Source organism: Hylaeus volcanicus, chromosome 2 (assembly GCF_026283585.1).
Source record: "Hylaeus volcanicus isolate JK05 chromosome 2, UHH_iyHylVolc1.0_haploid, whole genome shotgun sequence".
Lineage (NCBI taxonomy): Eukaryota > Metazoa > Arthropoda > Insecta > Hymenoptera > Colletidae > Hylaeus > Hylaeus volcanicus.
The window spans coordinates 26662752-26679780 of record NC_071977.1 but is presented as its reverse complement, the minus strand read 5'-3'; the positions used below and the strand labels follow the sequence as shown (position 1 = coordinate 26679780).

General features: G+C 42.3%; 2 protein-coding genes across 5 annotated transcripts in view; one reads left to right on the top strand and one right to left on the bottom strand.

Annotated features, from left to right (window-relative positions):
- Window positions 1-17029, bottom strand: part of LOC128872533 (uncharacterized) — a 357175-nt gene that overhangs the window by 64976 nt on the left and 275170 nt on the right. The gene's annotated exons all lie outside the window — the stretch shown is intronic.
- The window catches only part of LOC128872536 (uncharacterized), a 117246-nt gene that overhangs the window by 66643 nt on the left and 33574 nt on the right, over window positions 1-17029 (top strand). The window lies entirely within an intron of this gene.

Below are 17029 nucleotides of genomic sequence, written 5' to 3'. Positions count from 1 at the left end.
TCGTAGATTGCATGTAAAACGCTCGAATAAATGACAGTCTGGCTACCATTTTACCTTCCCCGCGTTCCCACAATAAACGCCGCCTTCGTACCAAGCACGAATATCGCTTATTAATAGGAGATCGAGATAAAGACCGACTCTCGTTTTATTGCTCACATTTTATTGCCTCGCAGACATCGTGATATATGACGTTTCCGTAACGACGTTCCCACGGACCGTATCCAATAGTATTTCAAGCAATCAATGACCCTCGTAATCGAACCGATATTATTTCCCAGAATTTTAATCGGGAAACAAATTTCCAGCCGCGGCTTTATCATTCCATCGTGACGTATCAATTATAAATGATGAGATTTCCATAATATTTTCCAGAAGTTCAGTAGAAGACAAATCTGGGATACTTGTGCTCTTTTATCAGCGATGCAACATGCAAATTGCAGATGCGATAACGCTTTGATATTGGTTTCTAGAATTTTAATGACATAAACTTAGTATACTTTCTAATATCATTTATTGTATGTGAATGCTAGATCTACATTCCTTCATTTATTCTTTTTCCTAACATTTCTTCATCATCAAAATCAATACGTTATCAAGTTCATCATTCTTGAAATCCCACTACTAGAGCTTCAATTGCTCTTAAATCAATCACCTAAAACTATAATCCCATCAGTGACTTCCCAAATATTTTTCAAAATTGATCAGATGTAACATCTCAAAAAAAGAAACATGAAAAATGCCCTAAGAATTTTCTCCACTAGAAGAATCTTCGCGACAATTTTCCAATTTAGAGATTCGAGCTCCTTCACCTGTCAATAAGACACCTTCGAGTCACCCTCAACGAGGTCTCCAGTGTTCCTTTGATAATTAGATCGCCCGTACAGGCGTGACACGCGTGATTAATGATTCGTCGATGCCCCGGGACGTGCTGGCGAGCGAAAAGTACGCGAGAATAATTAACGGGAGCAACCAGAGCAGGAGAATGGCGAAGGAGGGACAGTGTCAGCGTCGTCCTCGACGTTCCCGAACGACGGAGGAACTTGGGCCCGAAGAGTGGGGACCCGATCATAAGCAAACTTGCCGTTTTTCGGGTCACTGGGCCGCGTTAGGTGGATCCACGATCGAATATCGTCGGCCAGAGGCGTGGAACTTCGCAGTGCTTCGAGAAGATCGTGGTCCTGGATTAATTCGCCCGAGATTTGGCCTGACGTTTGAAAAAGTGTGTCGGTAATCGTTGACTTGAAGAAAGTAGGTGGAGGAGCATTATTAACTCGTTCACTGGCAGGCTAATACCTGTGTACATTTCTATGAGGATAAAATTTTGATTCGAGACAATTGGAAATAATCTTCTCCCTACCTAATGCTACCTAATCTCATCCATTTTTATTTTCTTCGACATCTCGTCTTCGGTATTAATTTTCTGAGTTCCTTAGTGAAAATCCTAGTAAATCAAAACATTTGGAGACCTAGTACAATGTAACCAAATCTCACATCGTACCCTTTAAAAAATGATTAAGCGCAGTCCTCTGTGTGCGTGTTCTTTCATTTTATATCTAACTTCCAAAAAAGAGCACAAGATAATTGTCACTTGAAACCTGCGATCATGAAAGTGTTAAGGGTTAGACGCGTGAACCTCTCGGATCATAAGTGGTCGCGGCGGGTTATGCGGGTCACTGGGCCGCGGTTAAGCGAACGACGATCAAATACCATAATCGTTTGCCGTGTGCACGCGCCGCGAGGTGTGCAGGTGCTGGCCGGAGGAGCGTGTGGAAACGAGCAATGGCACCGTCGGTGCCACGACCCCGCGGACCAGTGCGTTTTATCTCGCCTTCGCGCGCGCATGTTAAATCGTGTAAACACGCGCGAGTGTGCACGCCTAACGGCCGATAGATAGGTATTTAGGTTCGCCCGCGGCGCGAGGCGCTTCCGCCTGCGGTGCATCTTCTCACGAGCGGACTACGTATACGCGCGAGATCTTATCGCTCGCGGAGAATGCCCGACGCTGGGGACCGGCAATCGTCTCTGAATTAAAAGGTTACAACGTTGGGCAGGTTGGGGAGCCAAGCCTGAATTTATGGTTCTTTTGTGGAAAGAGAATATTATTTAATTGACACTACCCAATATGGATCCTTTTGGAAGTGAGCGAAATTTGGAGTTGAAACTGCGTGACTTCGAGAGAACTCGAAGAAGTTCATCATTGGGCAGGTGGAGAAGATAGTTTGAGTTTATGGAGACATCTAGTTGGTCTGTTAGGTGAATTGAGACAGGACAGTTATCTGATCGGTAAGATAGAGTTCCTTGTAGATAGTGCAGTGCTTCTGTCGGTAAGACTCTGTAGTGTAAGACACTCGGTTGGTAAATTTTGCTGGTAGGGTTCTATTGCTCACTGCACAACCGACAGGGTACTTTGCACTGTCGATCAGACACTCCATCAGTCAAGATATATACCAAGGGATATTATTATTATTTGGATACAGTATTGGAAAAATTAAATCCTTCTACAACTAATTTATTACGACTCGAGCTTTCACCCTAGAGTGATAAAATGGCCACTTCGAATTATGAGACGCTGCTCTCAAGACAACCTCAAATAAATACTGTAAGCATTTTGGACAGTAATTACTGTCAGAGGTGTATCTACACCACTCAAACTGGTTTCCTGAAATTGAAATTCTCAGTTTTCTGGCATCCAGGATTCCATCGTTACGTTCTCGGTTTACCTTACAATTATGGCCAACCCGATCCCTATCACAGTTCACGCCGGCAAGTAAACGTTCGTTTACGACCCCGAGCACTGTTCGGCGCATCAAGAGACGGCGATTTTTACGACGAGCGTTCGTCGCTCTTATCAGAGAGGGACACTTTGGTTTCCATATAAATACCGACAACGTCTTTTCCGTGGCTCGATGAAGACCTTCTTCTCCGTAACGATGCACCTTCCTCGAAACACGTGTTTTACGATGCCGCCCGGCATTGGCTTTCGGGGGAAGCCTCATTTTATCGTCCCACATTCGCGCCATGGACGAGATGGAAAGGACGTCGAACCAGGAACATGATCGCTTAGCTCGGAGACCTGTCGAGACCCAAATTTTTACTCGCGACCGTGGGGTGCTCGGGAATCGCTTCATCTCCCTTTCACGCGAGCCCCATTCTCGAGCCCTTCTATAGTCATTATCATTCGTAATCGGGGTAGTCGGAACAAGATTTCTTGAAACATTTTATCCCCAAAAACCTTTGGCGTGTATAGAAATCATGAATCTTAAATTTTGTTTGAATATGTAAAAGAACTACTGCTGATCTACATTCTGTTACTTCTAGATGTAAAACGTCAAAATGATTTTTAGGAGATATTCATGTATCATTTTTTTTTTATTTTCTTCAAACAATGTTCAGTCTAACATCGGACCATTTTTCTTTCAAAATAGCAATTTTTCAATAGAAAATGACCATGTTATAGAATTATAGAATCAACGTTTCCTTCGGGAGTTTATTTAACTCGTGTTTATGTACGAGGACAGGTTTGCACAGGTTCGGATCACCCACGCGGGACTCCGTGATTCCCTACCGTTGAAAGTTCGTTTGATTTTCGCATCGATAAGCGCATCGTTCAGGTTTACCGGTCAGGTTGATGTCAGACGAGTGGCGAGATTAACGTCAGTTTGACTTACTAAAGTCACATCGACGGCGTACGCGAGGGATTGATGCCGGATATCGCAAAGCCCGTATTTATAGACTCCTCGTCGGTAGAAGTGTTGCTCGCCACGAAGTGGACACGATGGCTCGTGGAAAGAGGGGTGTTGTTAACTTTCAATACGCCTGCTTTTAATTCTTCATTGCAGATTCGTTAAGTTCACTTTCCACGTGGCTGGTTTTAATTTTTCATTTTTTATATGGGTATTTAATTTTCATTGATAACTTGAAATCAATTGTGACTTAATTTTTTTCCCATACGAATTCAATTTACTGTACTTCGATTCGGAAGTCCGAAAGGCTATTGCACTCTAGCTCACATGAATTTAAAATAAAATTGCCACATATGTAAAAGTAATCTTCTGGGATTTTGAAAATAATAATCACCTAGTAACTCGACACATGATTGAATATTCAACTCCTATTAATTTTCTCTAAATTCATTTTCAGATGCAAGCGTTTCTCTTTCGTTTCATTTCCTTCTTCCTTCAAGCATCAATTTAGTTATACAACAGTGCCATACTGAACTTCTTTATCTCCCTATAATAAATTACAGTAAAAAATGACACACCCAGCTTCCAAACCAAGAAACAATATCCACCGTGCTCCACAAACACCTTAACTGAAATGCGTCAAAGAGCACACGCGTATAGCAGATCGCGGTCTTTGCAGTTGAAAAATGCTCTCGTAAAAAGAGAAACGAGCCGGCAGCCATCAATCTTCCGAAGCAATGTTCGTCGAACAATTGCTCGTCCCTCGAACAGGTCGTGAAATAGTCGCGTAAAGAGAGGAGGCTATCCGAAATTCGACCGCCACAATTTTCGGTTAGCCGAAAAAGGCCAGCGTGTACGCCACGGTAAGTGTGCCATAGCAGCAATCAACGTCTCAATGAGTAATCGCACCGCCTAGGGCCGCTCGGCTCGTTCTCGTGTCTCGTTGGCGCAAGGTGACCGAGAGAAAAGATCAAACGACATTCGTTTCGGTTGTTCCCCGTGAAGCGGCAATTGCCCGTAGGAGAGAAACAATTTTGGGCGCGCATGGATCGTCACTCGAACCGTTTCCACCGTTAATACTTCGCGAGATGATGCACGAGCGCTTCTCCTCTCGGTTTCACGCTTTCATTCGGTAACGTTCCACTTGCCGCGCTTGGGACTCCGTTTGAAGCTGCAGGACACTTGTATCGGCGATACTTCTTCTGTTGTTTGGGTAAATTGCACCGAAGAGTATAGAACGACGATTTGAGTATCTTTTCTTTAACATTAAGCTCCAATATTGCAATCTATAAAAAATAGAGTGCCCAAGTGCCTCCCTTGACTTCTTAGGGCATTTAAGGGTTAACGAATGAATTCCTCGTTAATTCTCCAAGTCAGGAAACGGCGTAGGAAAGCAATCTGTCCAAAGACTACCGACACTTCCAGCCTTCGGTCTATGTTTTATATCTACAATAATGTTGGACGGAACCGGCAGCAATTCCTTGCAGCAATTGCGTCTTCGAATCTCGTCGAAAGATCAAATTTTAGATACCCAAGAACGGGCGTGGAACGTGATTTATTTGTATCTGCAACTATTACGGGTGAAAATCATTTGACAGACAAGCAACCTGGACGCGACTTTTTTTTCGTGGGGCAACGCGTTCGAATAGAATGGTAGGTATTACATGACGATTTCATAAATTATGTAACCGCTCCAGTATGCCTCGACGAGTGACACCGCAGCTCATAAATTATACGTGATCAATGTACAAGCTGGATTTTTATCGAGCCCCGGTATCCAGCTCGTGATTTGAATGCGGCGAGCACGGGGCGATGTTGTAGCGCGGTAACGAATTAGATTAGACGATAAGAATCTGTATCAGCTTTAATGTACCATTTTAATAACAGACGCCGTTCTCGAACTCGGTAAATCACCTCGAAGAATTCGTCGAGCAAATATGAGGCAACATAATCGATCTCCTAAGGTGGTTTTCTTTCCCTTCGATAATAATCAACAGCGGCTAAGGAACTCTAATGCGCTCCCATTTGTCGTTTTGATCACTTTTCTGTGGATAGATGTATCGACAGTGTGCAAAAGTTCGAGCGGGCATTTGTATCTCTTGGTTTCGATAATTCATGCTTCTTATTGATGGAGTGACCCGAAATCGTGGGCAAGTAAGACGTTAAACTTAAACATGATTTGAGATATTCATCGGCAAGCTTTTAGGCGTGTACGCTAATGATTCTCATATGACAAACTCGTTAGCGTCAGAGGTAGACAGATCGTTAACCCTTTCAGACTTCAATTATTATTTTTCTCGTACTCGTGTAAATTAATCTTTAGGACTTACTTGGACTAAAATTAGCATGGACAAAATTTAAAAAAATCCTAATAGGATAGTTTTTGAGGAGAATTGGTCTTTCTTCCTGTGCACAAATAAGAGCTAACACGATCCTCCGCATAAACCACGAACTCAAATAATCACTCACGTCTCACATCCCCTGTCACCGTATACCAAATGATATTTATCTAGAAAATCTTCCACTTTTCAAGAATTTCAAACGGTCCCAGGTTGGTAAAGAATGTCCTCGCTTCCCTAAGTAGCAAAACCAAACCCTAAATTTCGCAAAAGGACAAAGATCCACCGCGGGCTATTAATACACCTTGGAATCCGATTGCAAGTGTCGGTCTGATTGGTCGACGCCGACCGACCGCGATTATACGGAACGAGAACTGGAAAGAGAGGTGGCGGCGTTCCACGGGGAAGCGCGCCAGGTAATGAGGATACAATTTACTCCTAATAAGAAGATACGCGTCATATTTTACGAGCAAACCGGCCGCTTCCGCGCCATGTATGGCGTCTCCGCGCGTACAACCCGTTGGGCTCCCGCGTCGGGCCATTAAGAGGCGCGAATGTCTTAACGAGAAGGACCGCGAGCGAAACGTAATCCTTGGACACCCGCCTACCCCTGGTCCGCGACAGGACAATGAAATCCAACTCGTATAAAATACCATATCCTGGGCGCGTTTTATGCCCGTGACACGATCGCGGGGACACGCACGGCAGGCGTGCAACCGATTGTAAATCGTCCTTGGGAAATTAACGAGACTAGCGTCGAATCCACCTTCTTGATACCGGACGACACTTTTACCTTTGCCCTTTATCCGGAGATGATGGGGAACGCTTGGAGAAATTTGTCGTACTGTCACGTCGTAGTAAATATTTTTTACCATTGCAGAAGTTCGAGTTATCCCATCACATACGGATCGGCCTATATATTCAATTTCCAACACAGGAAAATCGCTCGATACTGATCCCTCGAAAATGCGTGGATATACATGATGCTCAGGCTAAGAAAGAGGATAATCTAGAATTGAAAACAATATTCGACGAATTCGGGTAATACGGCGGTCGCTGATCCAAGAGTACTCTGTAAAACGGTCAAACGACGTGCACGAAAGGAGAAAGGAATGAAATAATCTTTCTTACGACTCACCGATAATTTGGGGAAGGGAAGGGTTAAACGATTTGCATGAAAGGAAAAAGGAACGACGCGAGGGAGAAAGGAAACAAGAGGAAGCCGCGGCAATTGCAACGGAATCAATTTGATCGCGAGTTGTTTGTATCAGGCCGAGTCTATTTCAACTCTAATCGCGTATCCTCCTTTAATGACAGTGAACACCGGCGTGTACCACTGTGTTCCACCGCCGACCTACCTACCGTGCGTCGGATAAGGTGATTCAAAGTGAGGAGAGCTGCTTTCAGTGAAGTAGACGGCAACTGATTACGCAGTTTCGAGGAAGAGAACCGCCTCGTGTGTATCGTATATGGAAGGAAGGGTTCTCCGCTTGGGACTCGAGATTATAGTTATTACTGTAATAAAGATACACGGTTTGTTTGCTCTCGAACACAGAGGAAAAGGGATTCCACCGCCGGCCGGGTTGGAATGCCGCGATTCATTCGCCCCGGCTTCGCGGGGATACGAGTGTAATAAAATGTTTACGCTTCTAAACGGTCCCCGTGCATACTCCTATGCGTGTAATTTCTTCGCAATTCGTCTCCTCGCAGCATCGACACCGAGGCAATTAGCCGTTTCGAGGAACTCGACGAAGATTTATTTTGAAAGCAACATATAGGAGCGTATGAATAATTAACAGCTGATTTGAATTAATTAGAATATTCTAGTATAAATAGAAACTATTTCTTAAGAACAGTGTCTTTAAATTGATGTGTATAGTAAATTTAAATAGAAATTTTAATTTATGAGCAAAAATCGGAAAACGCATGCCAGTGGCACACCCTCCCGTATTTAAAAAGCACCAGTATCGCTGGCGTTCGAAATACATTTTCCCTGTTCTTCGACGCAGTTTCGCGCGGGGGGCGAGTGCAATTGCTAATGAAAGATTAATGATACTCTTAGAAAACTATCGAGGAGGCCGGATCGCGACAGAGGAGAAGCGGGTGACCGGCTATTTCTTTCGGATCATCGTTGTCCTCCCGCGGACACGTAACTCTCTCGGCCCCGAACACGGTTCTGCTTTTAGCACAGCGCAAGGTGAGAGTGCATTTTATGGACAATTAACGATCGTTCCCACGGGAACACTTTGTCGAGGAAACGCCGTTACGCCGGTCTTGCGTTCCCCGCTGATAAGAAGCGGATCGAACGTGACCAATTAAAGGACGCCTTGTACGAGATCAGTTTTCGTTTTATGCATACTTCGGGTACTCTAAACCGCTGGTTTCACCCTCGAAATGCAAGTACCGGCTTTCTATTCGTTGCGCAACACGCTCTTGCCCGAATCGGTACCGAACGACCATCGTTTGTCGAGCTGTTTACGCTCCTCCTTCTACGCCGGGAATTCTTATATTTTGACAGGACTGACGAAAGGGCCTGGTTCTGCGTGAAATAATAAAAGGAAATTGTGGAGTACAATTTGTTTGTACGAGGGTCGGTGTTGGAGATACAGAATTTTAAAGTTGCTACAGTATGCGGGGCTACATTTTTCTGTGCCACGAATTTTGGACTTTAATATCAAAAGCATAAATATTTTGATAAGAATGATTGAGAGGAATGATTATTTGTTAGAAAATGAATCGAAATCAAGGAATGCAGTTTTTTCATAGAAAGCTTCGTTTTGGAGGTAAAGAATTTCAAAGTTAATACAGTATGGGTGCAGTTGGCGAAAGAATCTCAGTAGTTCTGTTATTCAGCTTCTACGTTGTCTATAACATTCTAACGATAGAAAGATTACGAGTAAATCAAATTGTATCTATTTTTGTTCATATAACAGTCGAATTTCCAACTTTCTATCAATTGTCAAAATGAAGGCTCGCTGGCAAAAACTTTATAGTTCAATTTCGACGCATTTTTTCCCCGAGAAATCGTTCCCCATGGGGCCATCGCGCTCAGATTGAAGAAGCAATTTCAGGAAACACGTTGTAAAGCAAGAAAGTTATCACCGTCGTCTTCCTTAATCCCCTACCACCCTCGATAAGATAAGACTTCGCGGCGGGGCCACTTACGCGACTCGAGTGCCGACGCACACGCGTGGAAAGTAATTACACGGGGGACGAAGCGTTTACACGTTGAACGTTGCGGTTACAGCGGGCTAACCGCGTTTCCTGTTTACAAGCGACAGAGGAGCCATTGTTCGATTCAGTGCCAATGGCTGACTCTCGATGATCGCGAGGAAGAAGGGAACGCCGCGTGCTGGAGATGCATTCCGTTAATTACACCTTTTCTAGGAAGATTTGCCGGATCCTCTGTTCCCACGACGGGAAGAAAAACGAAAGTGGAAGCGCGAGGAACGTCGTGCCGCGTGAGAAGTTCTTAATGCGCTGTGATCGCGTTATAATTACGGGATGCCTCCAGGGCTGAATTTTTAGGGAGTTCTATTCTTTGGAATGCTAGAAATTCCTAAATTTCTCGAGCATTATTTATATAGGCAACATATGAGTATCGATGTACAATTTTGTAGACATATTTGTATATCATTGAAATAGTTATGTGAATTTTTTTGTCAAAAGTTTTTTCATCTCCAAAGAGTTCGATCATTATCAAAATATAAAACATAGAAAAATATCGAGAACAGTTGAAAGAAATACTGGTTTTATTATTTAAAATACACTAATTTATTATATTTGAAAATATATTGACCATTTGTAGAAACTTGTTTCGGAGCTATTGTGCGATATATGTGTTTAAAAGATAATTACAATTTTTTCTTCGATCTTTTTTCTTTTAAAAATATTAACAAGGACCTCGCAGTATCGATAGCTCGGGGATCTACGAAAGCTTAATCCAGCGTTGGATACTCTATGTAAGATGCCTGATAGGAGGGCGTACATCTCGATAGCTATCACGAGTCTCGAGAATGCGGAGACAATGCGGTTTAATAATTAATTTCTTTGCGTTTCTATGTTCAACATGTGCTTTTCCTGGTAGGCATGTTTAGTTTGAATTGAATACGATGTAGAAATCCAGGCGTGCAGTATACCGAATGCTATGAGATAGAAACCTGACGGAGTGAAATTTTACTTCTACATACGATATTCGCACCACAGAGTTCAGTAACTATATTTTTTGCCAAGAAAAGCTGCTTTTCATTGAATCATTGAAATAATACTTTTCTTATAATATAATTGAATGCACCGATTACAAAAATAAGAATATTCAAGATTAAGATTTCTAGAATACAGAAATAAGTAAAATAAGAACATACGCCTTGAACGATGTGTGTCGGTCAATTTTAAATTTTGTGTCCTTAAATTTGGACGTCAGGACTGAAAGGATTAAGAAATAATTTCTTCGGTGTAAAATGAACGATTCACGCGACTACAGTAACGAATGCAGCGCATTAAGCATGGTCACCGTGGTGCACCGTTAACCACGAGCACCCACCGCCAACGCGGTCGATCCAATGCCAGAAGAGGACACCCAATCTCTATCAGGATCGACCAACACCCAACAGTCACATCCCCGAGGATGTTGGCCACGTGACCGTGGGAACAGGGCCCAAACGAAACGTACACGTAGCGCTCGACGACGACGAAGCACGTTTTCCTGAACCGAGCGTCCGTTTCTGTTTGCTCGCGTCAAAGAAGACGAGGCTCGCGCCACATCGTCGCCGTTGAATTATTGCCGCGACCGCGCGCAATATAATTCGCCGGGCTCATAATATATTGCGAAAATCAAACACGGCTGACAGCCAGTTGGCTAGACAAAAGGCGCCATTGGCGAAGCGTAAATCACCTTAGGAGCCGAGAGGAGCCTCCTCCGTGGCTCTCTTCGGGGTCACGCCACCGCCTTATCCTCCCCCTCGATACCCCCGCTGTCGGACAGGGTACTCTCTGCGACGATCTTTAAGGGGACCACACACCGCGAGCACCACGACATAGAAGCCCTCGAGGGACGTCACCGTAGGACGTCGCGTACGAGTGTTTACGGACTGGTCCCTCCGATTTCGAGTACCTGCTACTTGCCGCATCGACTTGCTGCGATCTCTATCTCCCAGGGATTTGTGAATCACCCTTCCCCTTCCCGCAGTTCTCCCCGGTATACCTGTTTTATTTTGATTATCTTCGATGAGGAAGGAGAGAAGAAGAAGCCGAAGGGGTCGTCGGTTTACTGCTTTAAGAATTCATTGAAAAATAGGGATTCTCGAAGTTGGTAGGTTTTATACTCTTTCTATATTTATAAGAAGCGATACAAAATTTTTCGGTTTTTTGCAAAAAAAGAAAAAATGGGTAAAAAATGAGAAATCCCAAAAATTTTTGATAACGGGACAAGATGCAACAGGTTTCATCCCGATTGGTCAAGCCGTCTGGACGTAATCGAGTAACATACATAAAACAAAAAACAAAAATATGCATGTCGAATTGAGTAACCTCCTCCTTTTCGAAGTCGGTTAATAATGGAAAAATTGATATGAAGCATCAAATCTATCATTTAATGTAGACAAATTTCTTCAATAAACATAGAGGACACGAATACTTATGGGACTGACTGTATATGAATACTTTCAATTTCGAAGACTGATAATTTCTCGAGTAAAATTATATTGATTGCATTGCCATCTCAATTGAATATATACATTAACTCGATAAAGGTATTCACAAGAGATTACTCCTACCTAATGAATTTATATTAGCCACAGATTATCCACCCCTCGTATTTGTTACCATCAAAATCAATCTTCGTCAAACTATACAATCGAAGAAACCACGTCGAAAACGTTAAGGATGATATCGAATAAATGCTCAACGTCTAGAAATACGAGTTCCTTTGATCCGTTCGAGGATACTTAGCCGCGATATTCGACTTTCCCATTAACTTTGAGCAAGAGTTGACGAATGATCAGTGTTTACATTCGCTGTCTATCCTACCGTCGAGCCGGGGCAGCTCCCTCTGCGCTGCCGAGCAAATAAATATTTCTATACACCTCCGTAAACACTATATCGTTTTCATCGTCCAATAAAACACAGCCGACTCCACAAACTACTATGATCATTAACCCTTCAACGTGGGGGCATTTAAATGCCCCGTCTATACCGAGGGTCTTCCAAGCGGAGGAATATCATTAAGAATCGATTTTCTCCAGACACGCGATATATCATCCCGGGACCTGTTCCTTTATCTACGAGCCACGAGGAGCCAAATTACATTTGCTCCATTCGCCTTCGAAAGATGGCATCAACGTCGTCACACTGCAGCTTTCAACGCTAAAGGGTTAAACACAGAAAGCAAACAGGTCTCTTACCGTCGAGAAGAGCCGCACAGTAGTTTCCGAAATCAGGAGCCTTGCAAAGGATCAGCCAAAAGATTCACGAACTTCACTGCACTGTTCAGATGTCCTCACACGCGAACTTAAATCCTGTCGCACGCGTCGACGGTAAACATGTCCGCTTTGTTTCCAAGTTTGGTAGATATTTCCGATTACTTTGCAATAACTTTCACGATAATCACTGAGAGTAGTCGCGTCAATTATTAATTGAGAAATATATTTTTATTCTGCAAATTGGAGGCAGTAATCTCGTTATGTTTACGAGCCAAGCGTATACCATCACTCGATAAATATTAATCATGATTACCGGAGAAATTATATTATTATTACTAGACTGCGGGTTTTATGATTTTATGGTAAACGTATGCAGATTATACGCACTTATATGCACTTGTGCAAAGTGAAATATTAAACGTTAAATGAATTAATGTTGCCCGTAATTTATATCAGAATGATAATTGTACACATAATTTAATATTATAGGATACCAATTACATGCATTTTATAATTTTGGCATAATTTTCGAAACAAATGTGCACCAAAAGTAAAAGAAGAAGCACCACTCCATCCAAATGCAACCAAGGAGGCATTAACTCTATGTCAACTCACTCACAAATATCATTTTTATCAACTCGAAAGCACCAAACAAATAATAAAAATCATAATCATTTAAAAAATTCTCAAACAAACAAAACACTTTCGATTTCCCGAAGTGGTACTCCAAAAACCAACCTCCGAATCGTATAAAAAAAAATCGTTAATCGTGATACCGATTTCGCGGTACTGGATTACATTTTTGCTACGACACTGCACGGTTTCTGCGCGATTTCACCGAATAGGGAAGCACTGTATGGTGGATCGCGCGATCGGCGCGCGTGCAGAGCGGACTCGCGTGCGTGAAGGACTCGTCTCGGCCACGCGTACGCGCATGTCGCGCGATCGGTAACACGGCAATGGTGTAATTGTTCGAACACGCGCGCCACCAGGCTCGGCTGTGCTCGGTTGGGAACGAGAGCGAGTCGTCCGACGCGATCGGATGCTGCCGCAGTGAGAGAGTCACTGATGGTCCGCTCCGATCGCGCGTTAAGACGTACCCTGGTCGCACAGAGCCACACGCCCCTCCAACCTGGGCATGATACTTGCGCCACATTGCCCACACCTTCCGTTTCCGAAACATTCCGATTTAAAGATCCGCCCGGGGAGCCTTGTCTAGATAATACGTAGTACAAAATAATTGATAAGAAAAATTGAATACACTTACAAATTCAAACGCTGCCGGAGCTTCATGATATTCAATCTCGAAACAAAAAATTTTATTAGTCAACCTATACACGAATTAAAATCCATGTGATGAAATTGAAATACTTTAATTTTTTCTATAAGCTTGAACTTCTATCTATGATATACAGTCAGAAGAACTTGTGTCTGCGATATATTAATTCGTTGGTGTCTGCCAAAGAAGATAATTGTGGTTTTAATTGCGTTGATAATGATGTTTGCCAATTCCTCGTCGAACGAGGTAATTATTATCGCGGATGGTTCGTTTTAATTTAACGACCGCTCCGATGGTATCGTGTTTGCACCAGTTCGTTCAATGGAATTTAATTTCCTATTGTATTGGAGTAATTCTAGGTTAAATTAGAGCACGTGTCGAGTGAAATAATAGTGATTGGACTTTTCCAATTTGCTGTTGATCGAATCCAGTTTGACGATAATTGCTTAATTCGCGGAACACTAGCAATTAGAATTGCGCACAAATTATTTTAAATGGACAGCGGTTAAATAAAGAAACTATGATTCATTAGCACTAGGATGAAAGCACTGAACAAGTTCTCTATTTCTCACAACCGACGCCCGTGACCGCTTCAGAAAGACTGAAGGTTTCGCGATTCGTGACTGAGCGGCCGAAGTCTAATTAGGTGCAAATGCATAAACAAAATACTGTGCCAGGTACGGTTCAGTTAAATTCAGTAAACTCATTCGGTAAACCGAACATCATTATTCACGCAAAACTATGAGATGCACATTAACCCAGGCAGGGTCCAATTCTCGCTTCATTATCAAAAATATTTCATCACAAATAGTTCAAGTGTAATTTAAACGAAAAAATAGTTTCAACCGTGTGACATCAACAGGACTACAAAAATATAATGGTATATTCAAAATTAGCATTTTCTGAACCCTTCCAAAGTGAAAAATAAAATTATATCGTAATTCTCATCTAAATTTGAACTCCTTCGCCAAGTACTCTTCGATTAATTACGAAAACTTCATTCACTGAATCGATTGAAACTATAACCTACGCGACTAACTTCAATTTTCCGAAGACATTCCGTAAGCCAGTATCAATCGATCAGCATCTGAGATTTAGAACAGCCCGTGGCGCATAAACCAACGTCGTAAAAGATAATTACGCGAAAGAAAGATGACGACACGTCCGTGGTTTATTTAGACGCGTGTCGAAGTAAGAAAGAGTAAACATAGCCGAAATTGAGTATATAAATAATCGTGCGCCTTCGAAGCAGCGAGGGGAACGGAACGAATTATTCTCGGGGCCCGCGGCGATTGGAGGCGCTCAATAACGATCAATAGCGTGTAATTATTTCCAGGATAGAGCGAGAATGTGAAGAAATAAACGATCGAGGAGGTGTATCCTGGGTGGTAGATTAGAAGTTTTTGAGTTGCACGGATGTTCAACGGCGATGGAGCCGTGCCTGCGGCCGAGACTTGCATACTTAATGACACGAGCGAGTCCGTGGCTATTTCCTGTAATAAGGATCTTCGTCCATCTGCGCGGATCTCGGAGTGAGCACGAGAGGAATAAGAAAGATAGCAGAACCCGTGCCGCATAATCCACGAGTACGGCTAATAACCGAGTCGTTGGATGATTCAGCGGTTCCAGCAAAATACTAATTGTTCAACGCACCGCACTTGTAAATCCGAGTGTTTGTCGTGCAAAGCGAGAGGGTTCCAGCGATGCACGTTTCCGAGGACTAAATGACACTCGTTTGCGATCCCATCGCGAAGAAGACGAAGCATTTAAAGCGTGTAAGTGCACTTAATTTTTATAAGGTTGCTTCTATGTATTATCTAGGCAAACTTCTTTTTTAAGTGAAATTCATTTGGTGCACTGTATTATTAGGTTGCTTTTCTTTCATTAGATTTAAACTGGTTGAAATATAACTACGATAAATTAAAATATTTTCTACAATAATATTCATCCTGCGACGTCTTATTATTAAATCGTTCGAAGAAGTAATTGTAATATACTGGAAATTATTGAATCCGGTTTAGCTTCGGGACAAGGATTATGTACTTGCACGACGATTTATTTATGGAGAAAAGAAACTTAAAAAGACGTAAATATTATATCACCACTATAAACACGTACTCATTGCCCTTAAATAGGTTTTAAGTGTGTGCAAATTAATTGCAGCGACAAGTACATTTTTCATGTAGATACCTTATTTATTTGTTGTAAAAGAAGAGTGCGTGATAAGAAAGACGGAAAGCGAGAAATTGCGACACGTGCAAGGAAATAAATTGTAAATTACGCAATGAAAATGCGCAGGTCGATAGTGTGACCAGTTTTCGAGCAGTAAAATCGTGAATATAATATTGACATAAACGCTGCTCTGGTGATTTCAACGCGTGGCAACATAGTTGGGGAACAAGTTATTCTATTTGAACCGTTTAGTCTCATCGAGCGACATTTTATATAACGTTTTCGAGTATAAAACTTTCATTACGTAACAATCTAAAATTTGCTAATAGTCAAGAAAGTTATGTATAAAAGTTAGTGAATATACAGTCAGTCCCTTAAATATTCGTACCCTGTGAGTCTATTACAAGAATATGTCCCAATTAAATAATACGTTTGATATTTCCAAATTAATGTTTCATTACAAATATGTACATGAATAAACATTACACGTGTATAGTTTTATAATGAAAAATTTATTTGGAAACATCAAATCCATCATTTCATTTAGACTTTCTTCAATCGACATAAGTGGTACGAATATTTATGGGTCTGACTGTATACATGATGAATCGCCTTTGGCAATATAAATACGTTTGAGCAACATGAAAAATATAATTAATTTGATTACTGATCGTCCTTGAATTTCAAGTTCATGCGAACAGTTGTGTACGCGATCTATCGAGTACGGGGAGCGGTACCGTTCACCTAGTGCGATTAGCAGAACGCGAATCAGGCACCAAAACAAATTTTTCACGCCATCGCGGTTGCGAGTGCTCGTCCCGTTGTTACTGCGGCCGAAGAATCTCAACGCGAATTCCGTCGCTGCTAATCGCAGCCGATCTCACTAGGCAACGCTTCGTCGAAGTACCCGCGAGTCGTTTAACCTTATCCAAAGAAGCATCTGTGTTTCAGTTATAGACAAAACTGTGTACATATTCAGACAGGGCTGCGATCGTCGGGCAATATCTCTGATCCGCGGGCGCTGATAATCTGCGGTTATGTGTCTCCACGACATACTTATTCAATTAAACCGCCATGGTACATTTGGGAGCCAAACAGAAAATATAAAATGAAATAGAAATGAAATACATAAAATAA